The sequence below is a fragment of the Oncorhynchus keta genome, unplaced genomic scaffold (genome assembly GCF_023373465.1).
Source record: "Oncorhynchus keta strain PuntledgeMale-10-30-2019 unplaced genomic scaffold, Oket_V2 Un_contig_7046_pilon_pilon, whole genome shotgun sequence".
NCBI lineage: Eukaryota > Metazoa > Chordata > Actinopteri > Salmoniformes > Salmonidae > Oncorhynchus > Oncorhynchus keta.
Window position 1 is genome coordinate 129,757 of NW_026289222.1, and position 16,373 is coordinate 146,129.

The 16,373-nt window shown below is 49.7% G+C and overlaps 1 long non-coding RNA gene across 1 annotated transcript; it reads left to right on the top strand.

Moving 5' to 3' along the window:
* Nucleotides 1–14,474: 14,474 nt before the first annotated feature.
* LOC127926169 (uncharacterized) lies at nucleotides 14,475–16,270 on the top strand. Its single transcript, XR_008123510.1, has 3 exons — nucleotides 14,475–14,932; nucleotides 15,616–15,737; nucleotides 16,215–16,270. It is a non-coding gene; the product is annotated as an uncharacterized LOC127926169 (long non-coding RNA).
* The last annotated feature ends 103 nt before the right edge of the window (nucleotides 16,271–16,373 follow it).

Genomic DNA, 16,373 nt, shown 5'->3' on the forward strand with positions numbered 1-16,373 from the left:
TAAACTAAAAAGTGAAAAAACATTCCAAGAAAAAAAAGTAACAAGAAAATTACATTAAAATCCCGAGGCTTTATACAGGGGGCACCGGTACTGAGTCAATGTACGGCGGTACAGGTTCGGTGAGGTCATTTGCCAAGTCTTTGACTTCCTCCCTATAGGCTGTCTCATCATTGTCTGTGATAACCTCGGCATAAAGAGACCCCATTGTCTCGCTGTAATTAGGATACCAAACAGCGTAGTCTTACAGACGGAAAACGATAACCTCGGCATAAAGAGACCCCATTGTCTCGCTGTAATTAGGATACCAAACAGCGTAGTCTTACAGACAGAAAACGATAACCTCGGCATAAAGAGACCCCATTGTCTCGCTGTAATTAGGATACCAAACAGCGTAGTCTTACAGACAGAAAACGATAACCTCGGCATAAAGAGACCCCATTGTCTCGCTGTAATTAGGATACCAAACAGCGTAGTCTTACAGACGGAAAACGATAACCTCGGCATAAAGAGACCCCATTGTCTCGCTGTAATTAGGATACCAAACAGCGTAGTCTTACAGACGGAAAACGATAACCTCGGCATAAAGAGACCCCATTGTCTGACTGTAATTAGGATACCAAACAGCGTAGTCTTACAGACGGAAAACGATAACCTCGGCATAAAGAGACCCCATTGTCTGACTGTAATTAGGATACCAAACAGCGTAGTCTTACAGACGGAAAACGATAACCTCGGCATAAAGAGACCCCATTGTCTCGCTGTAATTAGGATACCAAACAGCGTAGTCTTACAGACGGAAAACGATAACCTCGGCATAAAGAGACCCCATTGTCTCGCTGTAATTAGGATACCAAACAGCGTAGTCTTACAGACGGAAAACGATAACCTCGGCATAAAGAGACCCCATTGTCTGGCTGTAATTAGGATACCAAACAGTGTAGTCTTACAGACGGAAAACGATAACCTTGGCATAAAGAGACCCCATTGTCTGACTGTAATTAGGATACCAAACAGCGTAGTCTTACAGACGGAAAACGATAACCTCGGCATAAAGAGACCCCATTGTCTGCTGTAATTAGGATACCAAACAGCGTAGTCTTACAGACGGAAAACGATAACCTCGGCATAAAGAGACCCCATTGTCTCGCTGTAATTAGGATACCAAACAGCGTAGTCTTACAGACGGAAAACGATAACCTCGGCATAAAGAGACCCCATTGTCTGACTGTAATTAGGATACCAAACAGCGTAGTCTTACAGACGGAAAACGATAACCTCGGCATAAAGAGACCCCATTGTCTCGCTGTAATTAGGATACCAAACAGCGTAGTCTTACAGACGGAAAACGATAACCTCGGCATAAAGAGACCCCATTGTCTCGCTGTAATTAGGATACCAAACAGCGTAGTCTTACAGACGGAAAACGATAACCTCGGCATAAAGAGACCCCATTGTCTCGCTGTAATTAGGATACCAAACAGCGTAGTCTTACAGACGGAAAACGATAACCTCGGCATAAAGAGACCCCATTGTCTCGCTGTAATTAGGATACCAAACAGCGTAGTCTTACAGACGGAAAACGATAACCTCGGCATAAAGAGACCCCATTGTCTGACTGTAATTAGGATACCAAACAGCGTAGTCTTACAGACGGAAAACGATAACCTCGGCATAAAGAGACCCCATTGTCTCGCTGTAATTAGGATACCAAACAGCGTAGTCTTACAGACGGAAAACGATAACCTCGGCATAAAGAGACCCCATTGTCTGGCTGTAATTAGGATACCAAACAGTGTAGTCTTACAGACGGAAAACGATAACCTTGGCATAAAGAGACCCCATTGTCTGACTGTAATTAGGATACCAAACAGCGTAGTCTTACAGACGGAAAACGATAACCTCGGCATAAAGAGACCCCATTGTCTGACTGTAATTAGGATACCAAACAGCGTAGTCTTACAGACGGAAAACGATAACCTTGGCATAAAGAGACCCCATTGTCTGACTGTAATTAGGATACCAAACAGCGTAGTCTTACAGACGGAAAACGATAACCTTGGCATAAAGAGACCCCATTGTCTGACTGTAATTAGGATACCAAACAGCGTAGTCTTACAGACGGAAAACGATAACCTTGGCATAAAGAGACCCCATTGTCTCGCTGTAATTAGGATACCAAACAGTGTAGTCTTACAGACGGAAAACGATAACCTCGGCATAAAGAGACCCCATTGTCTGACTGTAATTAGGATACCAAACAGCGTAGTCTTACAGACGGAAAACGATAACCTCGGCATAAAGAGACCCCATTGTCTGCTGTAATTAGGATACCAAACAGCGTAGTCTTACAGACGGAAAACGATAACCTCGGCATAAAGAGACCCCATTGTCTCGCTGTAATTAGGATACCAAACAGCGTAGTCTTACAGACGGAAAACGATAACCTCGGCATAAAGAGACCCCATTGTCTCGCTGTAATTAGGATACCAAACAGCGTAGTCTTACAGACGGAAAACGATAACCTCGGCATAAAGAGACCCCATTGTCTGACTGTAATTAGGATACCAAACAGCGTAGTCTTACAGACGGAAAACGATAACCTCGGCATAAAGAGACCCCATTGTCTGACTGTAATTAGGATACCAAACATTAGTCTTACAGACGGAAAACGATAACCTCGGCATAAAGAGACCCCATTGTCTCGCTGTAATTAGGATACCAAACAGCGTAGTCTTACAGACGGAAAACGATAACCTCGGCATAAAGAGACCCCATTGTCTCGCTGTAATTAGGATACCAAACAGCGTAGTCTTACAGACGGAAAACGATAACCTCGGCATAAAGAGACCCCATTGTCTCGCTGTAATTAGGATACCAAACAGCGTAGTCTTACAGACGGAAAACGATAACCTCGGCATAAAGAGACCCCATTGTCTCGCTGTAATTAGGATACCAAACAGCGTAGTCTTACAGACGGAAAACGATAACCTCGGCATAAAGAGACCCCATTGTCTCGCTGTAATTAGGATACCAAACAGCGTAGTCTTACAGACGGAAAACGATAACCTCGGCATAAAGAGACCCCATTGTCTGACTGTAATTACGTCTCAAGACCTCTCACTTATTCTTTAATAAAGTCAGAATTGCTCCTCGGAGGAGAGGTGAATGCAGATCCCTAAAAGCCTAGTGTTGAATTTCCATTCTTGGCAGTGGACCAGCCACAGACAAAGCGCTGTTAACTGCCAAAGACCGGACAGAAACATCGAATGGGTAGAAGAGGAAGAGGGAAGTCTGGAAAGAAGAAAAAAACACATGGGACATTCCGTAAGTACGTTCTCCTATAGACTGAGAGGCTTATGTTCAAGCTGCCTGGGAAGTTGAGAACAGTAGCTACGGTAACTACCTCGCTAATGTACAGGGCCACTACGGGTCACTGATGCCCAGAATTCCTCTCACCACTCTGACCACTCCTCCATGCCAGACCGGAACCCATAAATCAACAAGGGGGCTTATACATCTTGCCAAAATAAACTGCACACTAACCCCTGAGCTGCCCCAATCACACAGTACCCCTGAGCTGCCCCAATCACACAGCACCCCTGAGCTGCCCCAATCACACACCCCTGAGCTGCCCCAATCACACAGCACCCCTGAGCTGCCCCAATCACACTAACCCCTGAGCTGCCCCAATCACACAGTACCCCTGAGCTGGCCCAATCACACAGTACCCCTGAGCTGGCCCAATCACACAGCACCCCTGAGCTGCCCCAATCACACAGCACCCCTGAGCTGGCCCAATCACACAGCACCCCTGAGCTGGCCCAATCACACAGCACCCCTGAGCTGCCCCAATCACACAGCACCCCTGAGCTGCCCCAATCACACAGCACCCCTGAGCTGCCCCAATCACACAGCACCCCTGAGCTGCCCCAATCACACAGCACCCCTGAGTTGGCCCAATCACACAGCACCCTGAGCTGGCCCAATCACACCCCAGCTGGCCCAATCACACACCCTGAGCTGGCCCAATCACACAGCACCCTGAGCTGGCCCAATCACACAGCACCCCTGAGCTGGCCCAATCACACAGCACCCCTGAGCTGGCCCAATCACACAGCACCCCTGAGCTGGCCCAATCACACAGCACCCCTGAGCTGGCCCAATCACACAGCACCCCTGAGCTGGCCCAATCACACAGCACCCCTGAGCTGGCCCAATCACACAGCACCCCTGAGCTGGCCCAATCACACAGCACCCCTGAGCTGGCCCAATCACACAGCACCCCTGAGCTGGCCCAATCACACAGCACCCCTGAGCTGGCCCAATCACACAGCACCCCTGAGCTGGCCCAATCACACAGCACCCCTGAGCTGGCCCAATCACACAGCACCCCTGAGCTGGCCCAATCACACAGCACCCCTGAGCTGGCCCAATCACACCCCAGCACAGCCCTGAGCTGGCCCAATCACACAGCACCCCTGCCCCAATCACACAGCTGGCCCAATCACACAGCTGGCTGAGCTGCCCAATCAGCACCCCTGAGCACCCCTGAGTTGGCCCAATCACACAGCACCCTGGCCCAATCACACAGCACCCCTGCCCCAATCACACAGCTGGCCCAATCACACAGCACCCTGAGCTGGCCCAATCACACAGCACCCCTGGCTGGCCCAATCACAGCACCCCAGCTGGCCCAATCACTGAGCTGGTCCAATGGCAGCCCTGAGCTGGCCCAATCAGCACAGCACCCCTGAGCTGGCCCAATCACACAGCACCCCTGAGCTGGTCCAATCACACAGCACCCCTGAGCTGGCCCAATCACACAGCACCCCTGGCCCAATCACACAGCACCCCTGAGCTGGCCCAATCACACAGCACCCCTGAGCTGGCCCAATCACACAGCACCCCTGAGCTGGCCCAATCACACAGCACCCCTGAGCTGGCCCAATCACACAGCACCCCTGAGCTGGCCCAAACACAGCACCCACAGCACCCTGAGCTGGCCCAATCACACAGCACCCCTGAGCTGGCCCAATCCACCCCTGAGCTGGCCCAATCACACAGCACCCCTGAGCTGGCCCAATCACACAGCACCCCTGAGCTGGCCCAATCACACAGCACCCCTGAGCTGGCCCAATCACACAGCACCCCTGAGCTGGCCCAATCACACAGCACCCCTGAGCTGGCCCAATCACACAGCATGTGATGAGTATCTCCCATGTGGCTGAAACAACAACGTTCCATTTTCTCATGTGAACAGAGGGGCAGAGGAGGGAACCGATAGACGGACTGTATCGACCAGAGTGACTGCTCTTTGGTATGGCTGACGCTCCGATTGGGTTTTTTCACTCCTGGTCCTGGAGAGAGATTGGACCTTTTGTTCCAGCCCAGTATGAACACATCCAAATCAGAATAATTGAGGTCTTGACGATTAGTTGGTTTAGTTAAATCAGGGATTGTGTGTTCATGTTGGAACAAAAGCCTGCATACACTGTGGCTCTACAGGACCAGTAGTGAAGAACAATGATGCAGTAGCAGCCATACAGACCACAGGGCTAGTCAGTCAGCCATACAGACCACAGGGCTAGTCAGTCAGCCATACAGACCACAGGGCTAGTCAGTCAGCCAGTCAGCCATACAGACTACAGGGCTAGTCAGTCAGCCATACAGACTACAGGGCTAGTCAGTCAGCCATACAGACTACAGGGCTAGTCAGTCAGCCAGTCAGCCATACAGACCACAGGGCTAGTCAGTCAGCCATACAGACTACAGGGCTAGTCAGTCAGCCATACAGACTACAGGGCTAGTCAGTCAGCCATACAGACTACAGGGCTAGTCAGTCAGCCATACAGACTACAGGGCTAGTCAGTCAGCCATACAGACTACAGGGCTAGTCAGTCAGCCATACAGACTACAGGGCTAGTCAGTCAGCCATACAGACTACAGGGCTAGTCAGTCAGCCATACAGACTACAGGGCTAGTCAGTCAGCCATACAGACTACAGGGCTAGTCAGTCAGCCATACAGACTACAGGGCTAGTCAGTCAGCCATACAGACCATAAAGCTAGTCAGTCAGCCATACAGACTACAGGGCTAGTCAGTCAGCCATACAGACCACAGGGCTAGTCAGTCAGCCATACAGACCACAGGGCTAGTCAGTCAGCCATACAGACTACAGGGCTAGTCAGTCAGCCATACAGACTACAGGGCTAGTCAGTCAGCCATACAGACTACAGGGCTAGTCAGTCAGCCATACAGACTACAGGGCTAGTCAGTCAGCCATACAGACTACAGGGCTAGTCAGTCAGCCATACAGACTACAGGGCTAGTCAGTCAGCCATACAGACCACAGGGCTAGTCAGTCAGCCATACAGACTACAGGGCTAGTCAGTCAGCCATACAGACTACAGGGCTAGTCAGTCAGCCATACAGACTACAGGGCTAGTCAGTCAGCCATACAGACTACAGGGCTAGTCAGTCAGCCATACAGACTACAGGGCTAGTCAGTCAGCCATACAGACTACAGGGCTAGTCAGTCAGCCATACAGAACATAGGGCTAGTCAGTCAGCCATACAGACTACAGGGCTAGTCAGACAGCCATACAGACATAGGGCTAGTCAGTCAGCCATACAGAACATTTAGGGCTAGTCAGTCAGCCATACAGACTACAGGGCTAGTCATACACCATACAGACATCCAGGGAGTCAGTCAGACAGCCACTTTACAATCAGTCAGCCATACTAAATAGGGCTAGTCAGTCAGCCATACAGAACATAGGGCTAGTCAGTCAGCCATACAGACTACAGGGCTAGTCAGTCAGCCATACAGACTACAGGGCTAGTCAGTCAGCCATACAGAACTATAGGGCTAGTCAGACAGCCATACAGAACAGGGCTAGTCAGTCAGCCATACAGAACAGGGCTAGTCAGACAACAGAACATAGGGCTAGTCAGTCAGCCATACAGACTACAGGGCTAGTCAGTCAGCCATACAGACTACAGGGCTAGTCAGTCAGCCATACAGACTACAGGGCTAGTCAGTCAGCCATACAGACCACAGGACTAGTCAGTCAGCCATACAGACTACAGGGCTAGTCAGTCAGCCATACAGACTACAGGGCTAGTCAGTCAGCCATACAGACCACAGGACTCAGTTATACAGACTACAGGGCTAGTCAGACAGTCCCATACAGACTACAGGGCTAGTCAGTCAGCCATACAGACTACAGGGCTAGTCAGACAGCCATACAGAACATGAGGCTAGTCAGTCAGCCATACAGACTAAGGGCAGTCAGTCAGCCATACAGAACATAGGGCTGTCATCAGCCTACAGAACATAGGGCTAGTCAGTCATCCATACAGACTACAGAGGCTGGATATTAACAGTCAGACAGCCATACAGAACATAGGGCTGATATTAACAGCCATACAGACTGTACAGGAGGGGCTATTCAGTCAGCCATACAGAACATAGGCTGGATATTAACAGCTAGTCAGTCAGCCATACAGACTACAGGGCTAGTCAGACAGCCATACAGAACATAGGCTGGCTAGTCAGTCAGCCATACAGACTACAGGAGGCTGGATAGTCAGACAGCCAGTCAGTCAGCCATACAGACGGTACAGGAGGCTAGTCAGTCAGCCATACAGACTACAGGGCTAGTCAGTCAGCCATACAGAACATAGGGCTAGTCAGTCAGCCATACAGACTACAGGGCTAGTCAGACAGCCATACAGAACATAGGGCTAGTCAGTCAGCCATACAGAACATAGGGCTAGTCAGTCAGCCATACAGAACATAGGGCTAGTCAGTCAGCCATACAGACTACAGGGCTAGTCAGACAGCCATACAGAACATAGGGCTAGTCAGTCAGCCATACAGAACATAGGGCTAGTCAGTCAGCCTGCCAGACACCTCAGAACCATAGAAACATGTTTATTTCAGACACCTGGAGACTCGTCTACAGAGAGGATATGACATCAACACAGCTCACAGCTGAGGATAGCAGAAGTACAAACCCCTGCTGAGTTCTCAGAGGTCAGTGTGTGCTGGATGCTACTATTCTATTATCACAGACTGTACAGGAGGCTGGATATTAACAGTCTGACACTCATCACACTGTACAGGAGGCTGGATATTAACAGTCTGACACTCATCACACTGTACAGGAGGCTGGATATTAACAGTCTGACACTCATCACACTGTACAGGAGGCTGGATATTAACAGTCTGATACACATCACACTGTACAGGAGGCTGATATTAACAGTCTGACACTCATCACACTGTACAGGAGGCTGGATATTAACAGTCTGACACTCATCACACTGTACAGGAGGCTGGATATTAACAGTCTGACACTCATCACACTGTACAGGAGGCTGGATATTAACAGTCTGACACTCATCACACTGTACAGGAGGCTGGATATTAACAGTGACACTCATCACACTGTACAGGAGGCTGGATATTAACAGTCTGACACTCATCACACTGTACAGGAGGCTGGATATTAACAGTCTGACACTCATCACACTGTACAGGAGGCTGGATATTAACAGTCTGACACTCATCACACTGTACAGGAGGCTGGATATTAACAGTCTGACACTCATCACACTGTACAGGAGGCTGGATATTAACAGTCTGACACATCACACTGTACAGGAGGCTGGATATTAACAGTCTGACACTCATCACACTGTACAGGAGGCTGGATATTAACAGTCTGACAGTCTCATCACACTGTACAGTCTGACACTCATCACACACTGTCACACTGTACAGGAGGCTGGATATTAACAGTCTGACACATCACACTGTACAGGAGGCTGGATATTAACAGTGACACTCATCACACTGTACAGGAGGCTGGATATTAACAGTCTGACACTCATCACACTGTACAGGAGGCTGGATATTAACAGTCTGACACATCACACTGTACAGGAGGCTGGATATTAACAGTCTGACACTCATCACACTGTACAGGAGGCTGGATATTAACAGTCTGACACTCATCACACTGTACAGGAGGCTGGATATTAACAGTCTGACACTCATCACACTGTACAGGAGGCTGGATATTAACAGTCTGAGTCTGACACTCATCACACTGTACAGGAGGCTGGATATTAACAGTCTGACACTCATCACACTGTACAGGAGGCTGGATATTAACAGTCTGACACTCATCACACTGTACAGGAGGCTGGATATTAACAGTCTGACACTCATCACACTGTACAGGAGGCTGGATATTAACAGTCTGACACTCATCACACTGTACAGGAGGCATGACACATCACACTGTACAGGAGGCTGGATATTAACAGTCTGACACATCACACTGTACAGGAGGCTGGATATTAACAGTCTGACACTCATCACACTGTACAGGAGGCTGGATATTAACAGTCTGACACTCATCACACTGTACAGGAGGCTGGATATTAACAGTGACACTCATCACACTGTACAGGAGGCTGGATATTAACAGTCTGACACATCACACTGTACAGGAGGCTGGATATTAACAGTCTGACACTCATCACACTGTACAGGAGGCTGGATATTAACAGTCTGACACTCATCACACTGTACAGGAGGCTGGATATTAACAGTCTGACACTCATCACACTGTACAGGAGGCTGGATATTAACAGTCTGACACATCACACTGTACAGGAGGCTGGATATTAACAGTCTGACACTCATCACACTGTACAGGAGGCTGGATATTAACAGTCTGACACTCATCACACTGTACAGGAGGCTGGATATTAACAGTCTGACACTCATCACACTGTACAGGAGGCTGGATATTAACAGTCTGACACTCATCACACTGTACAGGAGGCTGGATATTAACAGTCTGACACTCATCACACTGTACAGGAGGCTGGATATTAACAGTGACACTCATCACACTGTACAGGAGGCTGGATATTAACAGTCTGACACATCACACTGTACAGGAGGCTGGATATTAACAGTGACACTCATCACACTGTACAGGAGGCTGGATATTAACAGTCTGACACATCACACTGTACAGGAGGCTGGATATTAACAGTCTGACACATCACACTGTACAGGAGGCTGGATATTAACAGTCTGACACTCATCACACTGTACAGGAGGCTGGATATTAACAGTCTGACACATCACACTGTACAGGAGGCTGGATATTAACAGTCTGACACATCACACTGTACAGGAGGCTGGATATTAACAGTCTGCTCATCACACAGTCAGGAGGCTGGATATTAAGAGTCTGACACATCACACTGTACAGGAGGCTGGATATTAACAGTCTGACACATCACACTGTACAGGAGGCTGGATATTAACAGTCTGACACATCACACTGTACAGGAGGCTGGATATTAACAGTCTGACACATCACCAGTCACACTGTCACAGGAGGCTGGATATGACACATCACAACAGTGGATATTAACAGTCTGACACATCACACTGTACAGGAGGCTGGATATTAATAGTCTGACACATCACACTGTACAGGAGGCTGGATATTACCACAGTCGGTGACACATCACACTGTACAGGAGGCTGGATATTAACAGTCTGACACATCACACTGTACAGGAGGCTGGATATTAATAGTCTGACACATCACACTGTACAGGAGGCTGGATATTAAAGTCTGACACATCATCACTGTACAGGAGGCTGGATATTAACAGCGCTCATCACATCACACTGTACAGGAGGCTGGATATTAATAGTCACACATCACACTGTACAGGAGGCTGGATATTAACAGTCTGACACATCACACTGTACAGGAGGCTGGATATTAATAGTCTGACACATCACACTGTACAGGAGGCTGGATATTAATAGTCTGACACATCACACTGTACAGGAGGCTGGATATTAACAGTCTGACACATCACACTGTACAGGAGGCTGGATATTAATAGTCTGACACATCACACTGTACAGGAGGCTGGATATTAATAGTCTGACACATCACACTGTACAGGAGGCTGGATATTAACAGTCTGACACATCACACTGTACAGGAGGCTGGATATTAACAGTCTGACACATCACTGTACAGGAGGCTGATATTAATCATCACCATCACACTGTCACAGAGGCTGGGGCAGTCTGACACATCACACTGTACAGGAGGCTGGATATTAAGTCAGTCTGACACATCACACTGTACAGGAGGCTGGATATTAAAGTCTGACACATCACACTGTACAGGAGGCTGGATAGTTCACAGACAGTCTGACTCATCACACTGTACAGGAGGCTGGATATTAACAGTCTGACACATCACACTGTACAGGAGGCTGGATATTAACAGTCTGACACATCACACTGTACAGGAGGCTGGATATTAACAGTCTGACACATCACACTGTACAGGAGGCTGGATATTAATCAGTCTGACACATCACACTGTACAGGAGGCTGGATATTAATAGTCTGACTGACACTCGTGAAATTCAGTGTTTCAGAAAGAAAGAATTCAGTGTATCATACGTGAATGTGTTGAATCTGGTTCAATGCATTATGGGGGAAATGACCCAGCAGGTGTCAGTGCTTTACTAACAGCAGCTCAGATCAACATGGGGACGTCCCAGAATCACCAGTTGATACAGAAACCACAGTAGCATGAATCAGACTGTCCCAGAAGACTGGGCAGCGCTCATCACCTTCAAGCTGAAGCGGTCACATTCAAGTCACTGATTATTATTATTGTGTCATCACCAGTCAGACGGTCACAGAAGATGGGCAGGTCATCACCAAAGGTCACAGAAGACTGATATCACCAGTCAGACGGTCACAGAAGACTGGGCAGCGCCATCACCAGTCAGACGGTCACAGAAGACTGGGCAGCGCTCATCACCAGTCAGACGGTCACAGAAGACTGGGCAGCGCTCATCACCAGTCAGACGGTCACAGAAGACTGGGCAGCGCTCATCACCAGTCAGACGGTCACAGAAGACTGGGCAGCGCTCATCACCAGTCAGACGGTCACAGAAGACTGGGCAGCGCTCATCACCAGTCAGACGGTCACAGAAGACTGGGCAGCGCTCATCACCAGTCAGACGGTCACAGAAGACTGGGCAGCGCTCATCACCAGTCAGACGGTCACAGAAGACTGGGCAGCGCTCATCACCAGTCAGACGGTCACAGAAGACTGGGCAGCGCTCATCACCAGTCAGACGGTCACAGAAGACTGGGCAGCGCTCATCACCAGTCAGACGGTCACAGAAGACTGGGCAGCGCTCATCACCAGTCAGACGGTCACAGAAGACTGGGCAGCGCTCATCACCAGTCAGACGGTCACAGAAGACTGGGCAGCGCTCATCACCAGTCAGACGGTCACAGAAGACTGGGCAGCGCTCATCACCAGTCAGACGGTCACAGAAGACTGGGCAGCGCTCATCACCAGTCAGACGGTCACAGAAGACTGGGCAGCGCTCATCACCAGTCGGACGGTCACAGAAGACTGGGCAGCGCTCATCACCAGTCAGACGGTCACAGAAGACTGGGCAGCGCTCATCACCAGTCAGACGGTCACAGAAGACTGGGCAGCGCTCATCACCAGTCAGACGGTCACAGAAGACTGGGCAGCGCTCATCATCAGTCAGACGGTCACAGGTCTTTAGAACCAGTCACCACCAGTGGAGGCTGGGTCATGTTCATTGGTACACAACACAGCAAAATGATTTGCAACAGAAAACTAAAAACATGTTTTTTTATTGGACAGATTTAGTTCGGTCCCTCCCCGTTTCAATCTATTGGCTTCCATTTGGTCCCTAGTGAATACGAGCCTGGTGACCCTGGAAGGGCCCATTGTAATGGTTGGAATGGAATGAACCCGTATCAAACACATGCTTTCCATTCATTCCAGTCCAGCTATTAATATCAGCATGTTCCCTGATTTCTCCCTTCACCGTTCACCACTACCAGAAACATGTGTCTGTCCTGAGTCCAGACTCCCTTCGTCTGTCTTTATACACAGAAAAGAAGAAAAAAGCAGACAAAGTGGCCCGGCGAGGAGTGGAAGTTGAAAGGAAGGTGTGCCAAGTATTTGAAGAGACTTTGGGGGGAGGGGGGCTCTTCAGTTCTCAAGTACTGTAGTGTAGCCTTGGACTGGGGGAGGGAGGTTACAGTGGTCTGTCCTAAACAACCATGTTATTGTGCTGCTGAAGAGAGGAGAGCCTACCATAGACTGGGACAAGCCAGGGATGTGTGTGTCTGATGTGTCCGCTGAGAGTTTGATATGGCTGGGATCTGGGCGGAGGAGAGGAGGCCTGGGACCTGGCAGGAGAACACAGAGATGCGCCCTCCACAGGCTCCCTCTCTTTCCTGTCTCCTCCCTCCTTCACACAGTTGGACAGAGGGGCATGACCCGGACCCGTGCAAGGGGAAGAGTGCCGCCCTGGGGACCCGTGCAAGGGGAACGGCACTACAAATGCAGGGCAGAGAGGAAGACGGGCGGAAGTGGTGCATTCAAAGACAGGTCGGTTTAGGTGTTACAGCAGAGTACTGTTCTGGACTGCTATCTCCATCTATGCCATGGCTGATGTACTTCTGCTGAACTGAACATATACTAATGCACCAACTCAGGAACAGAAATGAACGCACACAAATATCTTCTCATGCTTCCACTGCAATCATCACCGTTATACAAACACACACGCATCCTTTCATCAGGTTTACAAACACTACAGGCATGAATAAACTAGAATAGGGCTTTGTGTATATAGGGTCATTCCCACACGTGGTGTTTGATCAGAAAAGAGCGAGAAACGTCAACATAGCCTGATAGGAGAGCTCTTAGCGACAGACGTCTATCTTTAGCTCAGCGTGAAAAACATACCGCTGCGATCGAGTGTAATATGAAATTAGTGTCGCTGGGCCCCTGAATCATTCATTGTCCCAAACTAGAAGATAGAGGAGCTGAGCTGACAACTCCTTCATTACCGCCCCATCTGCCCTCAGAGGAGGGTGGATACACTGCAGATAAAAAGCATTTCCCCTTTAACTGCTACCATTTCCCCTTTAACTGTTACCATTTCCCCTTTAACTGTTACCATTTCCCCTTTAACTGCTACCATTTCCCCTTTAACTGCTACCATTTCTCCTTTAACTGCTACCATTTCCCCTTTAACTGTTACCATTTCCCCTTTAACTGTTACCATTTCCCCTTTAACTGTTACCATTTCCCCTTTAACTGTTACCATTTCCCCTTTAACTGTTACCATTTCCCCTTTAACTGTTACCATTTCCCCTTTAACTGTTACCATTTCCCCTTTAACTGTTACCATTTCCCCTTTAACTGTTACCATTTCCCCTTTAACTGTTACCATTTCCCCTTTAACTGTTACCATTTCCCCTTTAACTGTTACCATTTCCCCTTTAACTGTTACCATTTCCCCTTTAACTGTTACCATTTCCCCTTTAACTGTTACCATTTCCCTTTAACTGTTACCATTTCCCCTTTAACTGTTACCATTTCTCCTTTAACTGTTACCATTTCCCCTTTAACTGTTACCATTTCTCCTTTAACTGCTACCATTTCCCCTTTAACTGTTACCATTTCTCCTTTAACTGCTACCATTTCCCCTTTAACTGTTACCATTTCTCCTTTAACTGCTACCATTTCCCCTTTAACTGTTACCATTTCTCCTTTAACTGCTACCATGGTGGTGGACTGGTCCATGGGGATAGCATTAGAGAGTTCTGCCCTGGGGAAGGTCCATGGGGATAGCATTAGAGAGTGATGCCCTGGGGAAGGTCCATGGAGATAGCATTAGAGAGTGCTGCCCTGGGGAAGCTGTAGGGAGGTGGTGGGCTGGTCCATGGGGATAGCATTAGAGAGTGCTGCCCTGGGGAAGGTCCATGGGGATAGCATTAGAGAGTGCTGCCCTGGGGAAGGTCCATGGGGATAGCATTAGAGAGTGCTGCCCTGGGGAAGCTGCAGGGAGGTGGTGGGCTGGTCCATGGGGATAGCATTAGAGAGTGCTGCCCTGGGGAAGGTCCATGGGGATAGCATTAGAGAGTGCTGCCCTGGGGAAGCTGTAGGGAGGTGGTGGACTGGTCCATGGGGATAGCATTAGAGAGTGCTGCCCTGGGGAAGGTCCATGGGGATAGCATTAGAGAGTGCTGCCCTGGGGAAGCTGCAGGGAGGTGGTGGACTGGTCCATGGGGATAGCATTAGAGAGTGCTGCCCTGGGGAAGCTGCAGGGAGGTGGTGGACTGGTCCATGGGGATAGCATTAGAGAGTGCTGCCCTGGGGAAGCTGCAGGGAGGTGGTGGACTGGTCCATGGGGATAGCATTAGAGAGTGCTGCCCTGGGGAAGCTCCAGGGAGGTGGTGGGGGACTGGTCCATGGGGATAGCATTAGAGAGTGCTGCCCTGGGGAAGCTGTAGGGAGGTGGTGGACTGGTCCATGGGGATAGCATTAGAGAGTGCTGCCCTGGGGAAGCATGATAGCATTAGGGAGGTGCCCTGGGGAAGGTCCATGGGGATAGCATTAGAGAGTGCTGCCCTGGGGAAGCTGCAGGGAGGTGGTGGACTGGTCCATGGGGATAGCATTAGAGAGTGCTGCCCTGGGGAAGCTGCAGGGAGGTGGTGGACTGGTCCATGGGGATAGCATTAGAGAGTGCTGCCCTGGGGAAGCTGCAGGGAGGTGGTGGACTGGTCCATGGGGATAGCATTAGAGAGTGCTGCCCTGGGGAAGGTCCATGGGGATAGCATTAGAGAGTGCTGCCCTGGGGAAGCTGCAGGGAGGTGGTGGACTGGTCCATGGGGATAGCATTAGAGAGTGCTGCCCTGGGGAAGGTCCATGGGGATAGCATTAGAGAGTGCTGCCCTGGGGAAGCTGCAGGGAGGTGGTGGGCTGGTCCATGGGGATAGCATTAGAGAGTGCTGCCCTGGGGAAGCTGCAGGGAGGTGGTGGACTGGTCCATGGGGATAGCATTAGGAGTGCTGCCCTGGGGAAGGTCCATGGGGATAGCATTAGAGAGTGCTGCCCTGGGGAAGCTGCAGGGAGGTGGTGGACTGGTCCATGGGGATAGCATTAGAGAGTGCTGCCCTGGGGAAGCTGGGGAACTGGTCCATGGGGATAGCATTAGAGAGTGCTGCCCTGGGGAAGCTGCAGGGAGGTGGTGGGGACTGGTCCATGGGGATAGCATTAGAGAGTGCTGCCCTGGGGAAGCTGCAGGGAGGTGGTGGACTGGTCCATGGGGATAGCATTAGAGAGTGCTGCCCTGGGGAAGCTGCACTGGTCCATGGGGATAGGAGGTGGTGGACTGGTCCATGGGGATAGCATTAGAGAGTGCTGCCCTGGGGAAGGTCCATGGGGATAGCATTAGAG